At 41.3% G+C, this 21,489-nt stretch overlaps 2 pseudogenes; one reads left to right on the top strand and one right to left on the bottom strand.

The window, feature by feature from the left end:
* Window positions 1-246: 246 nt before the first annotated feature.
* On the bottom strand, window positions 247-1,083 carry LOC147440389 (uncharacterized; annotated as a pseudogene).
* Window positions 1,084-9,042: 7,959 nt separating this feature from the next.
* LOC147440388 (uncharacterized) lies at window positions 9,043-11,691 on the top strand (annotated as a pseudogene).
* The last annotated feature ends 9,798 nt before the right edge of the window (window positions 11,692-21,489 follow it).

Below are 21,489 nucleotides of genomic sequence, written 5' to 3'. Positions count from 1 at the left end.
CAGTACTTGCACCGACTTCTGCGCGACGTCTTGTAGTGTTTGTTTATGTGTCTACTGTACTAAATGTCAATTTAAGTGATAAACCCAAAAAGGAAAGTGGAATTCGACATAGCTACAAAAAAGACGTTAATGATTGTAAATCGCACCTGTCACATCTTGTCTACAATCTTGTTCAAAGCCGTCGCCATGCCCTGTTCTGTCGCTCGATACTCGCTAGTTCCTCATGCTATGAATTATGTGCCTCCATCAACTTGTCATGGTGTTGTTTCTTCCCTCCCTCTGCAAACTCCCACCTCGCATAAGGTCCTTCATTGCCTCTGCAAGGCCAACATCAAATGTGTGTGTCCGTTTTCTTGTTTTCTTTTCCACCCCTCCATTGGTTGGAGTCTTCTCAAAGGAAGTGGTCTTAGAAGTTTGGTCGAACACTGGAGGACTTCCTGCAGTGCTGTGACTGGGGCACCTATTCAGGAACCATATATAGGTCAAAATCAAAAGTTACGAGCATTCCCCACAGCGGTTTTTGATCAAGAAAACATAGGCTTACCATTGCTTGTATCAATGACAGTTGCAGTAGGGTTTAATTACTCCTTTGTCCATCCCAAAAAAATGATCCATGACCTCGTAGACCTCAATAGGAAAATTGCAATGAATGAGCCTACCTTCTGACACTCTTTCTGCGGGTGTCATGGTCCAATACGAATCCTTTCCAAAAGGCGTGTTCCTTTCCCAATCATTGATCTCCCGATACGCCATGGAAAGGCGTTTGTATTTTTTGTATGCCTGCTGCCAATTGACTCCCAAGCCTCTAGAGGCACACAATGCGACAGTCTCCATCCACTGCTCCTCGATGGGTTTTATCTTTTGGTACAAGTCGGTTGAGCTTCGTTTGTCATCGTAGTGCTTCTTGCACTCCATGACTTGGGCATGAAGATCCCAGAAGAACCTACCAGTTGGACTTTTCTTGGCTTTTGAAGATGCTTGTTTTTTGGTGGCTTTACGAGCTCCCTTGCAACCTCTCTTCGGTGCACCGGCTAGAGACGCAACCTCTTGTACAGCGCTAGGGAGAGACTCTTCTTCAGGCATTTGTGTTGCAGGGATGTGACCAAATTGGCAACATGTGGATGATAGCGAAAAACCGCTCCAGGCAAAGAAGTGTGAGAAGCATGAGTAACCTGTCCCATGATAAGGAAGGGAACAATAGCTTGATGAGCATTCAACCATGCATGGAAAAAGCAGTCGAAGGTGCTTGATGAATGGAGTTTGTGAAATTTTCCGTACGAAACAATGCCTCATCTGATGATGGGGACATGAGATTCAAATCCACTCGTTGTGCATGTTCCTGGCCAAGCCACCTGCAACATTATGCCACCTGCAACTTCAAGATAGTGTCATTCTCTTGTGGTACTTTTCGCTAGGGAGAGACTCTTCTTTAGGCATTTGTGTTGCAGGGATGTGATCGTTGACAATAGAGTTTTAGATACTGGATACCAGATTGGCAACATGTGGATGATAGCGAACAACCGCTCTAGGCAAAGAAGTGTGAGAACCATGAGTAACCTGTCCCATGATAAGGAAGAGAACAATAGCTTGATGATAAGGAAGAGAACAATAGCTTGATGAGCATGGAAAAAGCAGTCGAAGGTGCTTGATGAATGGAGTTTGTGAAATTTTCAGTACGAAACGATGACTCGAGGAATCCCACCCTTGCCTCATCTGATGATGGGGACATGAGATTCAAATCCACTCGTTGTGCACGCTCCTGGCCAAGCTACTCCACAGCAGAGGGAGGATGCATTGATTGGTTTTGTGTAGTCAAGGACGGGGTAACTGGTGATCTAATGGTTGGAGGCCGAAAGGGAGAATGAAAAGAGAAAGGGTTTTTGAACGACATTACGCCACCTGCAACTTCAAGATAGTGTCATTCTCTTGTGGTACTTTTCATGCAAGAGGTTTGTACTGAAATGGTTATTGTTGTGTCGGCATCCACTCACTCGGCCTTGGATCTCCTGAACCAGGTGATAGAGAATGTCTCCGAACATAGAGTGGAGCTTATAGGCAAACAGTCATGTAGTCCTTGACCTATTTCTACATATGGACTTCAAATGAACACAGATGCACACATATAGGGTGACTCTCTCTCTCTCTCTCATATACCCCATAACCACTGTCTACTCGACATAGAGGTGAGCTTATTCTGTTTTTATGAAACAGAGTGCACTCCATAGATAGTGTTACACATGAATGTTCTCTTCTCTTTGTTGCCCCTCGGTACCCTCCCTTTCAATTTCCACGGTTAGCCTGTTTCAAAACTATTCCAAACTGCCAGTAATCCAGACAATATTTTTACTGTTGAGTATGGCCAATCCGTATTCTACAATTTGAGCACTATGCATGCACAAGAACATTTCACACTGAGGAAAACAGTGTCGCATACCTGTGCAACTGAGAGAGGTCACTTGAAAGATGATGCAGGTAGCTCCCTCTATGCATGCATCAGAACAATTCACTGTGAGGAAAATACTCTCATACCTCTGCAACTGAGAGAGGCCACTGGAGAGATAACGCGGACTGTTGTAGTCGACAATGTGATGTGCCTTCTATCTGATGTTGTGCAATGGACACGGTCCTGTATATAGTCCGCTTCCGGATGCTGCAACCGGGAGTGTGTGAAACAGCCAAGATGTAGAACTCACGGAGGAAGGCCAAGATGGTGCGGGAAAAGGTGGACTAGAAGGTGTGGAAAGTGCAATGCACTTTACACCTAAGCTGGAGTTCAAACGTCACCACAGATATCTTATCCCTACAACGGCTAGATTGCTTATCCAAGCCTATAAAAGGAACTCCCCTTTGTATTGTTCCCAAGCAGTTGTTGTATGCAATTTGAATTCGAATTTCCCCCTCTACTTGGTGTCAGCTCCCCCTTCCCTTCTCTCTCACATCTCTCTCTCTTCTCTACCTCCATCTCTCTGTCTACTCTCTCCTTCTCTCCTCTCTCACTCTATCTTCTATATAGTACTCAAGTTCACATGGTATCAGAGCTTCAGAACTTGAGCTCCTAAGTACTCTAAGAACCTTCTCTCGAAGCAACGGCCTATTTTTTTTACGCTCATCTCTCACTTCCAAGGTCTACTCGGCTAGCATGACTAGCGCCTCGTCACCTATGGTTGCAACCACCAAGTCAAGGTACTTCACCATTGACAACCTCAATGGGAACAATTACAATGTGTGGAAGCTGAGAATGGAGCTATATTTGAAGCAACTTGGCCTCTGGAAGATTGTTTCTGGAGATGAAATAAGACCAAGTGAAGACGAGTATGCCTTCGACACGAAGCTACACTCGGCATGGGATTCAAGGGATATTACGGCTCAAATGGAGATTATATTCCATTGTGAAGATAGGCAAGTCCAAATGGTGCGGACTCTATCCACCTCTAAGGCTATTTGGGATTTCTTCAACAACAATTACGAGCACACTGATCTTGTTTATCAAGTCTCCCTGATCAAGAGACTTGTGAACAATACTATGCAAGAAGGCCAATCTGCAGTCAAGTTTCTTGACAATTGGCAACCACTGTTAGATGAAGTGCTCATCTCTGGAATGGAGATTTCAGAGAAATTTCAATGTATGCTTCTACTGGCGGCTTTACCCGCAAGCTGGAGAGCCTTTGTTACTACTCAAGCCATGTCCCAGATGCAATTGCAAGGCCTTGTATCCAAAATCCATCAGGAAGAAGCTTTAAGAGACCAGTCTAATGGCTCTACTCCAGTGGCTCTAGCCACTCATATCAATTTCAGAAAAGGTGGTCCTAACCACCATTACAACAACTCAAGGCAGTTGCATAAAGGTGGTTCTAACTGCCCTAGAAATGCACCTTATGGTCAAGTACAATGCCACAACTGCCAGAAGTTCGGACACATTGCCAAGGACTGCAGGTCCAAAACCAAGCATCATGGTGGTAATGATGGAGGATTCAACGGACATAAAGCAAATGGAGGCTATCATCACAAAGCTCATGCTCATTTCATTAATATTTCAAGCTATGATGGTGATATACACCCTACTTCTATACAACTTTTTGCTGCAAGCTTCAGCTCCTCTAAGCCACATCACAACTCTTCTATTTGGTATCTAGACACTGGAGCTACACATCACATGACATATCATTTTGATTGGCTTGCACACTACACTCCTCTTCAACACCCACTTGAAGGCCTCATGGGGGATAGCAACATTCAACATGCTAAAGGATATGGCACTGTTGCCATTACCCTACCAAATGACACTATAGCTCACTTAGACAAGGTATACTATGTACTTGGTCTAAAGCAAAATCTGATCTCAGTAGGAGAGCTCACCTCAAAGGGCATTACAGTTTCTTTCACGCATGATAAGTGCATCCTGCATACAATTGACACAAATCACAAGCCTTTCTCTATATCTTGGCCCAGGGAAGGACGCTTGTATCCTCTCGGCTCTAGCAATGTCCAAGCCAAAGCACTTTCAATAGTCATCAATTCTCCTAAGCAAGAGGAGACACTTACTTGGCACTATAGGCTAGGTCATGTCTCGCAACAAGTGCTCAAAGATATGCAGCACAAGGAGCTAGTGGTAGGTTTGCCAACCACAATTACACCAATTATATTTTGTGAAGCATGCGTATTGGGAAAAGCTAAGCATTTCAAGTTTCCAAGGTCAAAGTCCCATACAGCTCAACCTCTTGAGCTTATCCACTCGGATTTGTGCTGCCCAATGCAGACACAATCACTCACTGGCAATAAATACTTCCTAATCTTCATCGAAGACTATACAAGGTACACTCATGTCTACTTCTTTGCAGATAAAGCTGCAACATTTATCAAATTTCAGGCTTTCAAAGCTATGGTGGAGACACAACTGGATTGCAAAATCAAGGCACTAAGGACAGACAATGGTGGGGAATACAAAAGCAACGAGTTTCAACAATATTGTGTATCAAATGGCATTCGATGGGAATTTACAATTCCGGATCACCCTCAACAAAATGGAGTCGATTGCCGAGCGCAAGAATCACACTTTAGTCGAAGCTGCTCACTCTATGCTAGCCCTCGCTCGACTTCCTATTTCTTTCTGGGAAGAAACCATAGCTACCGCAACCTACATTCAGAATCGAGTCCTCTCATCAGTCAATCCACACAAAACTGCTTACCAACTACGGTTCAACCACCCGCCCAACATAACCCATCTCAAGATCTTTGGTTCCTCGGCATATCCTCTACTCACCAGTCCTCAACCCAAATTTTCTCTTAAGAGCATCCACACTATCTTCTGCGGATACGGCGACACTCATGGCGTTAAGGCATATCGTCTTTATGACTCAAAAACAAATAAGTTTTTTTTCTCAAGGTCAGTAATATTCTGTGAATTTCTTCTCTTTAATCATCCTCGAGATGCTCCGCCCTCATCGACCACTGAGCCCCTTTTACCTACCCCATATACAATACCCGGCAAGTACCCTACGGTTACTAAGCTTACCAAATCAATGAACCATGGTGTGAATACACCCTTGCACACATTAATTCAATCAAATAAGCCCACAGGCTTAAAATTGCAAGCTGCCAATGCTCACAGCTTGCGCATAATAAACCAACGCCAGCCAGTAGCGCTACCTGCTCCTCATCAACTTGCACCTATTCTTGGCATACACACACATTGTTTCCCTCCCTCAAGCACACTCCAAGAAGGCCACACACACACACCATTTCAACCCTCTGTCTCAAGACATTCCTCTACTCATAAGCTCCAATTCTCAAGCTCCATAGCACCATCTCCTGCTCCAAGCAACATCAGCCCCTTACCTCAATCAAAAACATCACCAAATAGCTCTCATTTCAGCCCCTTAGCTTATCATTCATCTCCTCTAAGCATGGCACACTCACCTATTGTCGTATCATCCTCCTTCTCCACCCCGCCTACTTCTACTACTCGTAGAAACACCATCAATCCCATCACCATTTCCTCTTCATCCTCAGATCTCAAGGCATCTAATCACCACTCTAATCGACCCTCCGGATCAGCCCCAATGGATGATGAATGGATCTCGCCTCCCCTTTGCCCTCGACACCGCTCTCTCGAAGCCATCTACGAAGCAACATCATTCGCTTCATTCTTGCTTCAAGAAGAAGAAGACCTCTCCATCAACATCCCCAACCCGCTCGAAGAGAATACACTCTCAGTTGAAGACGCCATTGCCTCTCCCGAAGGCGAACAATGGATTGAAGCCATGAAGGAAGAGCTTTAAGCACATGAAGAAGCTCAAACTTGGACTATCACGCCAAGGCCGGACGACCCCAATGTCATCGGTTGCCTATGGATTCTCAAGAAGAAGCATCGCCCCAACGGTTTTGTCGAACACTACAAAGCAAGGCTTGTCGCGAAGGGCTATACGTAACAACATGGTACAGATTTCACTGATACTTACTCTCCTGTCATGGGTATCACCTCATTTCTCATACTTGTTGCATTATCCGCTTTCTTTGACATTCCTCTTCATCAAATTGACATTCGCACTGCCTTTCTACATGGATGGCTCGATGAAGTCATTTATATAGCTCAACCGCCCTACTTCTATTGTGATGATCCCACTATCTATGTATGCAAGCTACATAAGCCTATATACGGTCTCAAGCAATCTGCACGACAATGGTTCAAGTGCCTGCATGCTTTTCTTATCAAATGGGGATGGGTTCAATGCACTTCTGACCCGAACTAATTCTACCACACTCTCTTCCATGGATGGGCAATCATTGGTGTCTATGTCGATGATATTCCTATCATTGCTAGTGATGAGACATATGTCTCACATGTTGTGGAAATGTTCAAGGAGAATTTCCAATTCATGACAACGGCCCTATGACCTACTTCTTGGGCATAGAGGTCAACAGGGATCCAAATGGAAGATTTGTCAAGCTTTCTCAGCGGAAATACATTGAAGACATATTGGGTGAGTATGGTCTTCTCTCTTCTAGTGCACAACTGTCTCCACCACTACTTGTCAAACATAAATTATTCACTTCTATGCCACCATATGATGATGATACTTATTCTATGTCAAGCTTTCCCTATGCTCGCTTAATTATCGGCCAGCAAAGGTATCTCATATCATGCACAAGACTTGACATTAGCTTTACAGGTCATGTATTATCTCGCCATATGAAGGCACGTCACAAATGCCATTGTCTCGCTTCCAAGAGATCATTGTACTACTTACACCACACTCGCCATCATTCTCTCACGTATTATAGTCAGAACCACTCATCACCACTGCAAATCAAAGGTTTTGTTGATGCCGACTGGGCCGCCCAAGACCCGAATATGCATAGCATCTCTGGGCATGTATTTCTTCTTGTAGGAGGTGCTATTTCTTGGCGAAGCAAGCGCGAGACATCACTTGCTCTATCATTTGCCAAGGCAGAGTATATAGCAGCATCCCTTGCTGCTCGTGAAGCATTGTGGCTTCACCAACTCCTAGAAGAACTACCAATTCCATGTGCCACTCCGCCAATCATTCTACATTGCAACAATCAGTCAGCAATTGCAATGGCAAAGAGTCCCCAGCTTACCGAGCGCACAAAGCATATCAAGCTCGCGTATCACTTCATCAAGGAGCTAGTAGAAGACAACTTCATCCACCTCAAATACATCTCTACCACAGAGAATGTTGTCGATTTCCTTACCAAGGCAGTTCCTCCTGAAAAACACATTCTTTGCTCAGCAAGAGCCGGTTTGGAAGCTCCCTAGCTTCATCTTCAACAACACTCATTGTATTTCAACATGGTTTTATTTTGTATTCGCATTTGAGGGGGGATCTCCTCACAAATGCTCTATGCTTTCTGTTATGATTTCGGTTTGAGGGGGGATGTGGAAAGTGCAATGCACTTTACACCTCAGCTGGAGTTCAAACCTCACCACAGATACCTTATCCCTTCAACGGCTAGATTGCTTATCCAAGCCTATAAAAGGAACGCCCCTTTGTATTGTTCCCAAGCAGTTGTTGTATGCAATTTGAATTCGAATTTCCCCCTCTACTTGGTGTCAGCTCCCCCTTCCCTTCTCTCTCACATCTATCTCTCTTCTCTACCTCCATCTCTCTGTCTACTCTCTCCTTCTCTCCTCTCTCACTCTATCTTCTATATAGTACTCAAGTTCACAGAACAGCATCTGCAGGTTGAAAGCATGGAAAAACTGGCTGCCCCAGTCAAACGCGCATAAAATTCACTTATCACCTACACTTTCACAAGGTAACAGTGGGGGTTCGAGAACTGCGGGTGATTTCTTTCCCCCCCAGGTAATTTGACCGCTTTATAGTAGGGTTAATTTTAGGAAAAATTACCAAAATACCCCTCTAGTTTGTGGAAATTCCCAATATACCCCTCAAATTTCAAAACTTCTCAAAATACCCTTGTATCTATTTTCGTTGGATTCTTCAAGATTTTCTAATCTTTATTCTTGTTTGACAGTTGAGATCGGCTTTTGAGTGCTTCGCATGTAATTTGTCGCCAACTACCTCGCAAAAAAAAAGCAAAATATGTCTAAAAATAATGAAGCAATTCATCTCCAAAGCCTATATAACCAACTCAGATTTTAGTTTTAGCATCCTGTATGGTAGACAATCACTGATCTTCTTATGAAAAGCTACAAATTTCTTTGTTTTTGGAGAAATTTACTCTCACAACCAGGGGTATTTTGGGAATTTTGGAAAATTTGAAGGGCATTTTGGGAATTTATGACAAATTATGGGGGTACTTTGGGAATTTCCACAAATTAGAGGGGTATTTTGGTAATTTTCCCTTAATTTTACCCCACTACCCCCAATCCCCCTGGGCGCGACTCAGCTCTTAGAGTGCTCGGAAAAAAGTGATAGGCCTAGTGCAAAAAGCTACTCAATTATAGTTTGTTCTAGGTCTCTCTAATCTCTCCAATCTCTCTCGCGCTGTTTCTTAACCGTGTGGAGCATATTCATGTGCAGGGATCATCACTAGACGTACAAAAGTCAGATTCTGAGCATGGATCGATCCAGTGTCAACAACGGCCTGACGAATAAAACGCAGATTAATCAGAATGATACTAATCAGAATGGAGGTCTAATTAACGCTGATCAAGACATATCTCTAATTAATAATGCAGTACCTGCATCGAGCTTGATGGAGGATCAGTTGCTGCGTGACGAGGCTCCGCCTATTCACAGCTTCAGTTGTACAACTCAATTAGATGATCACGATGAAGTTCTTACTGAGGGCGACCTACATATACTTTTTGGAAATTTGCCGGGGTTACAGGACGATTATATTCAGCAGCTGCCTCAATCAACACAGGACTATGCCGCATTAACGCAGTATCCATACCATGAGCAGAACCTTGATCGGCTTCGAGTTAGTGATGATCTAGCGCCGAGATTAACGCACTACCCAGATTTTGACTTACATAATCAATATTATGCAAATGGTATTGATCTGCAGGGGTCATATAATTACGAGCATCAGCTGCATCAGCTTGGAAGTGTTGTCGGATTACCAGATGAGCTTGAGGTGCAGGCTGATCAGTATGGGGGCACCGTAGCCGGATTAATTTCTCAATACCCCCCAGACCTGGCGCAGCTGAGCAGTACAAATTATCCTGAGCAGCGCCTGCCTGAGCTCGAAATTAGTGTAGCCCAATATTCAACGCACTGCCCAGACTCGAATCTCGTTTATCCAGTTCATCATGCAAATGCTAATCTGCTGCAGAGTGCAGATCACTAGCAACTCCTGGTGCCTCAGATTGGAGCTAGTGCAGTAGCCGAATTAAGGCATGATCATTATACCATGAATGCTGATCATTTACAGGGGCTACAGGATCAACAGGCGCTGCATTGTGGACACGTCATTGGGGCAGAAGTCGCATGATGATTATGATGATGCGGATGAAGAGGGGAAAGGACGGAAGCGCGCCAAGTTTGCAGACATAGAGAATATGCATGATGTGGGACAGATTAATGTGGAGAATGCAGCTACCCGCGCTGCTAATTTCAATCCAAATGAATATGGCGTGGTGAATAGTGTCGATGGGCTCATTAGTAATGAAATTTCAAACCAGCTCTGGCCTGCAGCATCATCCAGCTTCAGCGCCAGGTTTGCAGACATGCCAAGTTTGCGCCAAGTTTACAGACATTCAGACGCGTACGGTCCGCTGCAGCCTCTGGATGAGCATGTGGCCAGTGATCGCATATATTCTGTAAGACTTGATCACATGCAGGCACAGGTCAGAAAATATCATTATAAGGCTCGCTAAAATTGTCAACGATGATAATAGTAGTAATAATTTGAATCAGCCAATCCGCTTGCAGGCCGAGACCCTGACCTCGTTTTTCGATCAGAATTTTCAAATGGGAAAACAAATTCCCACGGTAATTAAGCTCGATTAGGCAATTTAACTACAGGATCAGCTCCTGCCGTAATTAAACGCTCATGATAGAAAGATTAAGCATAACCTTTGGCTGATGGATAATGTATTGCATGACGTATAACTTGTATGTGGGCATTTTGTGTTCCAGGTGCCAGTTGCTGTCGGCGACAACGTTGAGCCTAATGCCAACAAAATTGAGGCGTCGGAGGAGGAGGAATTACCAGCTGCTGGGGAAAGTTCGCGATTGACTGTCCCACCTCTCGCCGTCGAATCAATTGCCATTCCTGCCGCAAGAACCGGGGAGAAGAAGCGGCGCTTGGCGGGAGTACATCGGTAACTTATAATATTGTTCTGGGCTCGACCGAATTCATTAATCCTTACTAAACAGTTCGTTTTCGTCTTCCATTTTGCAGGCAGCCCTTGACAGAAAGATTTGAAGCCTCCCTGTGGGTGCCGAAGGAGCTGCTACAAAACTACTCGCCTGATGAGGAAGATGCAGCACAAGCAGCTGGCCCCGAGATTACCAACAGCAACAGCGAAAGCATTAGCAAGGAGTCGAAGAAGATGAAGAAGGGCAAACAAAGTAATTAACACTATGCTAAGTATTGCCTCCCATTAAATTATTGGCCCTATATTACACCTAATTTTTGTGCCTTTTGCTTGTCCTACTAATCTGCTCCTCGGCTGTCGGTGATCAATTTCAACCTCCTCACGCTCATGCATCAGTTTACTTGGGTATGAGGCACTTTCAACTTCTTGCACGCTTCTCTAAATAATATATAAAGACTGCAAACAAACTAAATATGTTTGTTTTTTAAATATAGGCATCTTTGACACAGAAGATGAAGCAGCTCGAGCCCATGACCGTGCTGTACTCAAATTTTATGAAGGCAAAGCCGCCAAACAAACTAAATTACTTAATTTTAAGGTAACAATGTATGCTATTTCTATGGAAACAAAGTGTCAGTAGCAAGCCCTCTCACATGTGTCCACGCAGGCCTCAGAATACGACAACGAGCTGGAGCTAAGGCGTAGAATGGATCCAAACAAGTTTGTGGCGTACACAAGAAGGTAAGCCTTAATTCGGGTCTGCAATAAAAGTTTTTCTTTTCCTTAGAATAAAAGTTGTTTTTGAGAGACCAATGACGATTTTGTTGTGTTTTCAACATGTTTTTAGGAGGAGTTCTCACTTTGCAAAAGGCACCTCCAAATGTCGTGGAGTATCTAGGTTGGATGTTTAACTTCATTTTGTAATGGTCAAAATTACTTAAATATTAATAGTGGGACAAGATTTCAATATCTCAAATAGTCGGTGTTCATGTCTATTCTGCTCGTTTGCGTGTGTGTGAGTATGAGAAGAGAGAGAGAAGGGGGGGGGGGGGGTTGTTAAATGTATTCTATGATCTTGTTGTATGTTTTAGTTGAACATGTCTTGTTTTGAGGACGAAGTATAGAGCATATAAACTTGATCACATAACTCATACACACACTCAAATGATTCCTTAGGTGAAATTTTCTACCAGCAAAGTAGACATGGATAATAGGTATTATGCAACCACACACTACCACTTACTCTACCATGGGTCGGGACAAAGGAGGTAAGGAGTGGCGCATCACCACCCATCTGAAAAGGGATAGAGGGTTCACAAGGCATCATCACACTATGTATCATACAAGGATAACACCTCAATGCCTTACTATGTAGCACTTTCCTCTTTTCCCACCCTAGCTCAACCACCGCTAGGGTCCATGGCTTGCACCCTAAGCACAAACTGTTGTGTTGTGGCACATTTACAATGTGAAATTTAAATTTTTCCCTCACTTTCTATGCATTTTTTTAATTCGGGACCAAATTCTACAGTGTACATAGTGTCATATATGTGAAAATGGTTGCCATGGTTGTAGTCGTCTACCTGCCTTACTATGGAGGCAAGGCCCCTCGGTCGACATGGCATTGATGCGTGTTTTAGCACTTAAAAAATTTCCTAACTTTCTTTCAAAATGTATAAATGTCAAATGTTTTGAAGTGGCATGCTCGTCTTACCTAGAAAGTCCATTATAGCAATGTCGACCAAAAATAATAGGTTTCATGTGTAGCCATAAAAGGTCTATCCAAAGTGATTGACAAGTTCAAAATAGAGGTTCATCATGTAATTTGAGTCCAAGCAAACATTTCCACAAATTTTTAGATTTTTCCTACTTTGTTTGGGCTTGTTACATAGATTAGAAAGGACATCCTTTTGGGCTAAAAATGTCCATAATATGGTCGAAAATAGCCACAAACAGCTAGGGGAGGTTTTTGTAGAGCAAAAAATGAGCTATTTTGGAAATTTAATAGGAGGTGTTAGTACGTTAGTCACATTCTGTTTCCACCCCATGTTCAAGATTGTGAGGCCACCAATTAGGGCCTATCTAATGAGGTGTTAAGGTCTCAACAACAAGGAATTGAAGTGTAGAGTTAGGATTTTTAATATAGACAAATAGTACTGTAATATTGAGATGTAGAGAGAAAGAGAGAGAGACGAGACAAGAGACATACCATCTACGCTCCCAAAGACTGATTCATATTGAGGACAAGATACAAATATATAGGTGAGACCAAGTTGAGTAGAGTGAGCCATATATAGCTCCAACACCCCCACTCAAACAAAGGTCTCTAGCTTTGGATGAAAAAACCCTTGGGGAGTTCAAGGGAAAAACCCAAGCCCCTATACAATGTGAAAATATGAACCAGCGATGATGATGTGAAAGTGAATTGTGCATCTATGTACAAATATTCAAGTGACTTAGAGATCACAATGTGCAAATGTGGAGTGTGCATAGTGCATGGTACCTAAAAGATTACAATGCCATATGTACAAAGCTATTACAATAGCAAAGAAGCTAATCTAGAAAGAGTGAGGTCGAAGCAACATGACTCGTTGAGGCCTTTGGTCAAAATGTCTGCAATCATCTGGTCACTTGGACAGTGTTCAACCATAATGGTTCCTTTGCGTACTTCATACCTGACATAATGATAATGGACAGCAATGTGCTTTGACTTATTATGTTGAACATAGTCTTTTGCAAGACTAATAGCACTTTGGTTGTCACACCGCAAGGGTGTGCTAGAAAGAGGAGAGTGACCAATATCAACCAGCATTTGTCGAAGCCAAATCAACTCACGAGCTGCAAGTGATGCAGCAACATATTCTGACTCAGTCGTAGAAACTGCAACACAACGTTGTTTCTTGCTAGTCCAAGAAACAAGACCACCATTTATAAAGAAGCAATTTCCACTAGTAGATCGCATAGATAAATGTGAGCTTGCCCAGTCTGCATCTGTGTAACCCAAAAGAGAAAGAGATTGCATAGAATCCGATGTGAGTTGTCGTCGATAGATTAAACCAAAATCTGTAGTGCCTTTCAAGTATTTCAACACACGCTTTGCAGCAGACCAATGCTTAAGAGCAGCAAACAGAATATCAGGACGAGTGTTCATGCCAACAAACTGAAGACATCCAATCAAGTTAGCATAAGGTTGATTTGTGACAAGTTGACCGCCATTGTCAGAAGTGTTCTTCGTAGAGCTTGCAAGACAAGGTGTGTTGGCTGAATGTGCAGATTCCATACCAAATTTTTGAATAGTATCTGCAATAAACTTTGACTGTCGAAGGAATAAAATACCTTTTGTACGGTTCCGTTGGATTTGAATGCCAAGACACGAGTGAATCTCTCCAAGATCCACCATATCAAATGCAGAAGACAATAACTTTTTCACTTGCTGAAGAAATCCCAAATCATTGAAAACAAGGATGGTATCATCCACATAAAGAGAAAGAATCACAAAACTGCTACCTTGGCGTTTTATGTATAAGTTGGGGTCTGACGAGCAAGAGATGAATCCTTTAGAGGTGAGAAAAAGATCAAATTGTATACCAGGCTCGCGAAGCTTGTTTGAGACCATATAGTGCCTTATGGAGTTGAGCAACAAGGTCTTCTTTACCTGGAATAACAAACCCTTCTGGTTGTTCCATATAAATTTCCTCTTCCAAGTCACCATTAAGAAAAGCAGTTTGCACATCCATTTGATGAGCTTCTAAATCAAATTGAACAGCAAATGCCAAAAAAACTCGAACACTTGTAATGCGACAACTGGTGAAAAAGTCTCTTGATAATCAACACCAGCTACTTGGGAATAACCTTTTGCAACTAAACGCGCCTTGAACTTGTCAAAAGATCCATCTGCTTTTACTTTTGTCTTATACACCCACTTACATTTAATAGCTGTACGACCAGGAGGTAATTCAGTTAGTATCCATGTACCTTTAGAGATAAGAGAATCGTACTCTGCTTCCATAGCCTCTTGCCATTGATCCTTTTGTGGTGAAGAGATAGCTTCATCATAAGTAACTGGATCTTCGGAAGTAGAAAAAGCATTATCAGCAATATCATCATCATAAACATGACATGGGCCTTGTTCAAAATCAATAGGCAGATCAACAAAAATATCAATATCATCATTAGGGACATTCGGAATGGATGGTTGTGAAGAGGAAAGTTGCTCTATAGGAAGAGTTTCATCTTTTGAAAGAAATGGAAAAGCTTGAAGCAATGATTTAGTATCATCAGAATCATCCATGGACCATGAGCCTCCCATAAGCTGTTCGTTGAAAGTAGCATCACGATTCACAATTACTTTCTTGGAGGAAGGGTCATAGAATTTGTAGCCTTTGGAAGTGTTAGAATATCCAATAAAAATAACTTTAAGACCAGGAGCATCAAGCTTTGTTCGTGTTTCTTTGGGAACATGAATATAAGCAATACATCCAAAGGTTCGAAAATGAGATACAGAAGGAATGTCACCTGTCCATGCTGTGATGGGTATCTTACCAGAGGGTGCAGTAGTAGGAAGATGATTCTGAATAAATACTGTTGTCAAAGTAGCTTTAGCCCAAAAAACACGAGATAAGCCAGAATGAATCAGCATACATCTTACAGCATTGAGAATAGTGCGATTCTTTCGTTCAGCAACACCGTTCTGTTGAGGCGAATATGGAATAGTGTGTTCATGATGAATTCCACTGTTAGCACAGTAACTCACAAACTCTCGAGAAACATATTCGCCTCCATTGTCACTACGAAGCTTCTTAAGGCGACGACCAGTTTGAAGTTCTGCAGCCTTGTGGAATTGTTTGAAAACAGATAAGGCTTCAGATTTTTGTCTAAGTAGAAATACAGTCGTATACCTTGAGAAATCATCAATGAAAGTAATGAAGTAGCGATATTGTGATCTCGAAGAAGGTAGAGGTCCACATATATCAGTATTTAAGAACATTGCTTATTAGGAAATTTGAGACGAGAGAAAATATTACCGCGACGGCCACCTCTGCGGTTTCCTCGTTGAAATGGACGCCTTCGAGCATAAAAAGCCCGTTCCATCTGTTGTGACTCAGTCTCCTCGTGTGAAATCATAGCTGTTTCATGACTAGCATTACGACGTTCTTGACGTTGAGAGTATTCAATTAAAGACATGCAGGCTTGGTCGAAATCAAGACCATCTTTATTAGAGAGAATAGTAACAATGTTATCATAAGAAGAGTCCTTCACCGTATCAAGGAGAAGTGTAATCAGTTGCTTTTGTGGAACAGGATCACCGGAAGCAGCAAGTTGATTAATAATAGATTTGAAAGATTCAATATGTCCCGTCATGGCAGTACCAACTTCATATTGTAACTTGTTAAGCAACCCTCTCAAATAAAGTATTTCTGTGACAGATTTCTTCTGAAAGTTTGCAATAAGGTACTTCCATACGTCGTGGGAAGTAGGCAGTTCGTACATATCAAGCAAAAGGGAATCAGTAAGAGCAGAAAGAATATACCAACGAGCTGCTTTATCACGTCGTTGCCAATCCGTATAGGCAACATTCCAATCTTCAAATATAGGTCCTTCAGTGATAAGCACGTTATCATTATCCGTATCAACAGGCTGAGGCGGACAAACACGATTTCCAAGAACAACATTGGAGAGTTCATCGCCTTCAAGAATTAACAACATCTTTGCTTTCCAGCGTGGAAAACCTTGACCTTGGAAAGGAGGAACAGAACGCTGGCCAGAAGGAAAGCCATTGACGAGAATATTCATAGCCATATCTTGTTGCGAGAAGACGTATAAGATAAGATCGCAGAATTTGCACACCATATATGGTGAAGGCCGCAATTGAGAATGAGAGAGATATGAGGACTGCGTTCTGTCAACGATAAACGTAAGAAGGATGCTCAAGGAACTTCCAAAGATGTGAGAGACGTCACCCAAAAAATGGCAGGGTAAAGGAGACGTTAATAATAAAAGAGTCCTCAAAATAGAGTGGCGTGAGACGCAAAATTGACGGCCACAATATGAATAGCAAAAAGCTTAATCTTCTCGAAAAAGTTAACGCCAAAATAAGAAAAACGATCGCGGACGCTTCACGAAGAAGTAGGACGAAGAAAGCTGCGTCAAGCTTAATTGCAGTAAAACCAGCATAACTTTCTGCTGCGAACTCCGATTGACGCAAACCTAGAACTCAAATCGAAGAGCTCGAGGAGACGAACAAGTTTTGGATGAAAAGTGCCATTGTGCTATGCTCCATTGCGCTTTTCCCGTTTCTCCAAATTTTGAGCAGAACCGCAAGAAAAATTGAGATGAAGTTCAGGGTGTCATCAACAAGAAAACGTAATCAACGATTAGATTGATTAGCAATAAACGTCACACAAAACACTAATCATATTCTTCTTAACACAAAACAACCACAATTAACAAGAATCAATGCTCAAAAATAAAATTTGTAGCAATTTTTGAATCTTACATGCAAATCGCATACACATACTGTTTTGTCACCATGAATTGAATCGGCGCATGATCGTTACTGCTCTGATACCATATTGAGATGTAGAGAGAAAGAGAGAGAGATGAGACAAGAGACATACCATATACGCTCCCAAAGACTGATTCATATTTAGGACAAGATACAAATATATAGGTGAGACCAAGTTGAGTAGAGTGAGCCATATATAGCTCCAACATGTAATTCTACAATTGGGAGCGACGCTACACCAAATCATGATACACAAAAGAGTTCTTTGTTGATCTTGGCCATTCAATGAGACTGTGATCGCTAGAATTCAGCTCTTTCGGAGCGTGAATCTTATTCTTCAAAGACTATAGGATTTGCTTGACTTTGCTCCGAACTTCACAGTTTGAAGCCTGTGCTTTCCTAGCCACTGTGTACTTCTTTACAACACATCATCCACTCTCCAATGACCAGTTTGGTAGTTTTTTATCAAGCTCCAGTACCACTGATAGCCGTTTTTTGGCTTCCTCTAATTGCTATAGTGAGCTACCTCACCCTATCATAGGTGTGTGTGAGTTAGGAGACTTTCTCCATATCTCCTTAAAAACTTCAGCTATCTAGCAATCGGGCTAGTTGAACCAAAATAATAAATAAAAATAAAAAATAAAAATATAGTACGGTCCATTTGTGTGTAAGTATTTCATTGTATATAAAACCTAAATATTTAATTTTTTTATTATATTTATTTAAATATTTTTGCCTAGGTGTGTGTTATTTACCTAAGTATGCTATATACATTTACTCACCCTTATCGTAATATTTCTTACCATGTATTCTATAAAAAATCATTTCATGCAAGCTTTTTTTATTTTTAGTATGAATCCATCCAAGGAAAAACCTCAAAAAAATACCTTTCATCATTAGTCATTGCCTTTCGAACTCCTGTTTTCTACATGTATTTTTTCTTATCTCCTGTAAATAGATATTTATCAATAAAGACAAATCAAGACCCTCCTCATTTGGTTCCCTATATTTTCATATAATTATTTTTTGTATATAGAGCTAACACTATTCTAGATTCCATGAATTAATTATATATTAATCTGTATTTTTTCCAAAATATCCATATATTATATTTGTGAATAATCCACAACCATGCATGTTTTCAAGCCTGTAGAAATCTATTAGGTCATGCTCTCATGCAAGGAGGGGCTCACCTTTGGGGCCTTATGAGAATTCAACAAAAGGGGGTCCACTGAAGACTTTTTTGGGATAAAAAATAGAGATTTTTGTGGGATTTTTTATATCTATCTCCACTCCAAATTTGAAGCAGCCTCTAAAAGACAAAATGTGTATCAAGAGCTGAATAATCATCTCAAAAATCTTGATAGTTTTTCGAGCTACCACCGCTGAGAGAGGAATTTTTGTGTGGACCCAAGTTTGCCCACTTTTCTCACAATGTCACAAGTCACCCGTAGTCTTCTCTCACCTCCTTTCCTACTTCCCCCCCCCCCACACACACACACACATACTCATTTCTCTCTATTCCTTACTCGAACCTGCAACTTCCATGGTTTTCTCTCACTCTTTTCACCATTAGCCTCCCCTCTCACACCCGTAGCTCTCTTTCGAAGCTCTACCTACATCCACCATCTCCGGTTATATCCATATCTCTCTCTATTAATCCCATATTACAATTTTACTCTACCCCAAGAATGCATAAAAAATCCACAACCTAACCGTACTTACTCCTTGCAAAATAGGGGTTTTTTAATTAACAAAACCCTCATTCTCTTTGTGGTGATTCGACTATGGTAGCGCCGTGAAAAGAAGAAGAAGGAGAACGGCGTTCAATTTTGACAATCTACGCAATGATGAGTCCAAGATTCCTCAAGGATTCACCATCTCAATGGTACACCCGTCTCATCCACCCCTCTTTTCTCATCCTTCAAGTTGTTCTACCCGTTGTAACTATATTGCTAACTTTTTCTAGTGATTACTGACATTAACTGCTAACCCTTTCTTGTAAATTTCACCCACTCTACTCTATCTTGGAGTAGGCAAACTCACACAAAAATCACTTACCTCTCTAGAATCTTCTCTATTTTACCTCAATAATTCTCTCCTCTTGAGCCCACATCCATGTGACTCAAGAGACAAGAGAGTCCCACTCTCATAAGAACATATAAAATATTTCATAAACAGGGTTTTCTATGTAAATGTTAATCAAGAGATAATCCTAATAAGGCCTCCTGTCACCTATAAATAGAACCCTTTTCCCTTTGTAAATGGGCGATCTTTGCACTTTTGCTCACTATTTGAGCGTACCATTCTCCATCTTAGTTGTAGGTAGAGAGAGTGAGCTCTCTATACACCATTACTTATGGTGTATAAGAAAGATTCTTTGAGCTAGTTGTAGCATTGTAAGGGAGTGAGTTATTCTTAACTTCCAATGAAAGTTGTACCTACTCTTGCACATCAATTGAATTAATAAGTTGGGTACAACCACGGTTCAAATCTCTTTTGAGTCTCTCCAACTCACGCTTGGCAATCTCCTCTTGTTTGATTTAAGGTGCCATGTTTTCATTTTGAGATTCTTTTGTAGTAATAGTTTGTATGTGACTCGAGCTCTTGGGTTTGTTTTGTTGCTTGCAAAAACATTATAAGAGGTTTGTATGGTAAGAGGGTTCCCATAACCCTAAGATAGTTTGTAGATCGCAGCATCAACAAACTTAATTATGCCTCTTCACTCTCCTGCAAGCTGTTTATACACCCACATCAATCATTTAAATTGAAGCTTAATTCTTGCAGAAATCTCTCTGTCTGTCTAGGTGTTTGGTGTGTGTATTTTTAGCATTGGTATTAGTGTTAGTGTACCCTTCATTCTCGCTTGTATTGTTCATGGATTCTCCTCTTTGGCGTCCTAGTTCTCTTCACTTGCTGTTGGTTGTTGGGTTTGTTGTGGTTTCTCTTGTTTGTGGTTACCCAAGCCCCAATTGAGAAACATGGGAGCCTTGAGGTGTGTTTAGAGGTTGCCTCTTTTGTTGCCCGCCCCGGACCGCCTCACCACTTTGGGTGCGGGGTGTTTATATGCCTTTCTAGGCCACATGAAAATGTTAGAAATAATTATATATACTTTACTAAAGGCTTATAATACATTATATTCTTCACTCAAACCACTTTTTATTCTATGTGCTATGTAGGATCCATCTATTAGTTGATACTATACGTTAAGGTGTAAATTGTAATATGGTCTCACTTGGAGGTAGTGAAAAGGGTTGTTCTCCTTGCAATGTTGAGTTAGCTATTTTAGACCTTTCAAGAGCTTGAGGTTGAGCCTTTGCCCTGTACATTTTTTGTCTTTTTGGGATTAAATAAAAGAATTGTTCTATGAGTAGCAGAGTAGAGAAACTAATTATTGAAGTATATCGGGCATATTTTACTTTCGTCTTAGATTGTGTTCAGCTTCTTGATCTAATAGGATGGTTTACAAAGATTTACATTCTTTCTTATAGCGTTACAAACTCATAGATATTTCATTTGGATGAATTAAAGACATGAATATTTTGAGTGATGTAATTAATTCTTGGTCCCTTTGCAAATGATGTCGGGATTAAAAATAAAAACATCTTGTTAGTTTGTGGTCTAATTCTTTAGCATGTAGGATTGTTTGTAGCAAGTTAAATTGTCCCTTTCAATGTGAAAAACTTGAAGATGTTTCATTTGGATATAGTAAATACACACGCAATTTGAGCAATTTAAGGCATTTTTGCAAAAACATTTTAAGGCACAAAATTTCTCCTCTTTCAGGCAAGTAATGGGCATGGTACCTTGTGACAGAAAAAAATCTAAAGCCCCAAACATTGGAGGTTCCACATCATGTATTGTCAATGGAAGCAAGGATCATGAAATACTTAGTCTCTTTACAAGTAGATATCTTAAGCAAGAAAGGCGAAGATATGTGTGCATTTGCAATGTAAATGGATCTCTACAAGCTATTCTTATAGAGACCTATAATCTCAAGAAGAAACGTGAGGTTAAAAATCATCTCACATGTTTTCAACTTAAGGATGAAGCTGAGGAATGTGGATATGAGTGCACTCAAAGAACGAATGAGTAAAGTTGGGCATGAGCATCTAGAGCATTGACACAATGAAAAGCTATGTAAGTGAGACAAAGAATGAATATATAGCCAAATTGTGAGTTGGTATAAGTAATGGGAACTTGATGTGAAACTTGCCTAGAAGGCAAGCCATAA

This window comes from Adiantum capillus-veneris, chromosome 15 (assembly GCF_014529385.1).
Source record: "Adiantum capillus-veneris isolate H3 chromosome 15, ASM1452938v2, whole genome shotgun sequence".
Taxonomy (NCBI): Eukaryota; Viridiplantae; Streptophyta; class Polypodiopsida; order Polypodiales; family Pteridaceae; genus Adiantum; species Adiantum capillus-veneris.
The sequence above is the reverse complement of the archived record's forward strand: the minus strand, read 5'-3'. Positions and strand labels throughout refer to the sequence as shown.